This window comes from Schistocerca nitens, chromosome 5, assembly GCF_023898315.1.
Source record: "Schistocerca nitens isolate TAMUIC-IGC-003100 chromosome 5, iqSchNite1.1, whole genome shotgun sequence".
In the NCBI taxonomy this organism is placed as follows: domain Eukaryota; kingdom Metazoa; phylum Arthropoda; class Insecta; order Orthoptera; family Acrididae; genus Schistocerca; species Schistocerca nitens.
Window position 1 is genome coordinate 459,270,795 of NC_064618.1, and position 2,099 is coordinate 459,272,893.

Below are 2,099 nucleotides of genomic sequence, written 5' to 3' on the forward strand. Positions count from 1 at the left end.
TTTTATATTTTCTCCCATCTGTCCACAAAGCTTTTGTAATAGAGAATACACTTTGTGCAGCAGCATTAGTGCCAGGGGGATTTAGCACAAACGGTTGAGAGTGATAGACCTTGTTCAGCTCGGTTTAATCAAACAGTGAGTAGCATAGTAGTGTATGTTCTGGAACAGAGTGTTCTGCTCAGAACATATATTGCTGACCTACAACAGTGTGGCAACGGCCTTGCCGCAGTGGATATACCGGTTCCCGTGAGATCACCGAAGTTAAGCGCTGTCGGGCGTGGTCGGCACTTGGAAGGGTGACCATCCGGGCCGCCATGCGCTGTTGCCATTTTTCGGGGTGCACTCAGCCTCGTGATGCCAATTGAGGAGCTACTCTATTTAATAGTAGCGGCTTCGGTCAAGAATACCATCTTACGACCGGGAGAGCAGTGTGCTGACCCCGCGCCCCTCCTATCCACATCCTCCACCGAGGATGACATGGCGGTCAGATGGTCCTGGTAAGCCACTCGTGGCCTTACGACGGAGTGCTACAACAGTGCATTTTCTTTATCCTTTGGGTATGCTCACATTTCTTCTTCATTCAGTTATGCTACATGTTACTTAAAAACAAGTTAATTCAAAATGTACAGAACAGTTAATGTGAAATGGGACAATATATGTGACAGATGTGTTTTTATAGGACAATGAGACACTTAAGCTAAATATGGGATGTTCCTGTGAAATAAAGGTTATCTGGTCACCCTATCCTAGCACATATACTCCTTAATGAGGTTTTATTGATCATAATAAAGATTGGTTTCAGTGAAACTGTGCACAATGAGAATAAAAGATGGAAAAATAATTTTCATATAGACTTTGCTAAGTATTGTGCCTCATTTCCCCCTCAGTGCAGTTTTTGGTGCAATGCATATTTTTAGAGCACCCCACACTTGTTTTATGGGGCTTAGGTATCAGAAATACTTCCATATCTGTGAATGACTCTTCACCATTTAGTTACAAATCCTACAAGATACCATATATAAATGTATTTTCTTTAGTTCACTGTCAGACTATAGTGGCGGTATAATATATATGAGTGTGTGATTTGAAGTTTATAAGTTGAGCTGTTTTGTTCAAGTTTTTGTTCACATGTGTGTCCCTCATTGAATACCTTGATTGTATGGTAAGTGGTTTCACTCTCAGTTGTGCAATGTGCAACCAGGTTCCAAATGTGAGAAATTTTTACTATTGAAATTTACAAACTAGCCACCATTTTCATCCTTACCCTTTTCACTGATGCAATGTTGGCTGGTTCATGCTGAAGTAGATTAAAACATAATCAGCAAAGTCCCTTGCCAATCATGTCATGCTGAATGATCATCTGACTTGTGAGATAGGGAGCTCACAGATTTCTGGCCACAAAACAGAGCTCTCTTGTGTTACGAGTCACCACCAGAATAAACTTTAAATTGATTTGTCTTCTTTATCTTTTTACTTTCCTTTTCCTTGGAGATGTGTCTGCATCTGCTGGTGTTACCTTCTCTGACCCCACTAGCTGTCCTTACCATGTAATCTCCATAAAAAAATTAAACCATTATAGTTTCCTTTGTCTGTAAATGAGTTCTAAGACCACATCACTTCTAAATCCTGACTACACCCCTACCCACCAAGTGGACAAACTAGTGTCAGAAGTGGGATGCCCAATTCACTCTGTTCTTGTCTATGAGGCACCACATAAAAATTTACTAAGCCATGGTCAGATGAATTAAACCATCATGCGAGGCCACCTGGCTCCACACTGAGGTGCAGTGGATAAGTGCTTAGTACAGTCAGTCCGGGGTACCTGCCGCAGTCTACACAATGTCACCACCATAGCTGCTGCTGCAGCTGTGTGAGGGTGTCCAGCCTCGCCCACCATCCCTGCACAAGGCCATATCACAAATACAATGACCCAGCACCACCATGTTGCTGGATACTGGTGCTCTGTCACTACATGACACTGCTACATCAATCATCAGCCAGAAAACGTAAATGGCAACCTTTTCTTTTGGGAGAAGATTCCAGTATAGCTGATGGCACCACAGACATCATTGAGAGCTGCCACTTTTTCTTTATTTTGA

General features: G+C 42.4%; 1 pseudogene; it reads left to right on the forward strand.

The window, feature by feature from the left end:
* The first annotated feature begins 210 nt into the window (after positions 1 to 210).
* LOC126261154 (5S ribosomal RNA) lies at positions 211 to 328 on the forward strand (annotated as a pseudogene).
* The last annotated feature ends 1,771 nt before the right edge of the window (positions 329 to 2,099 follow it).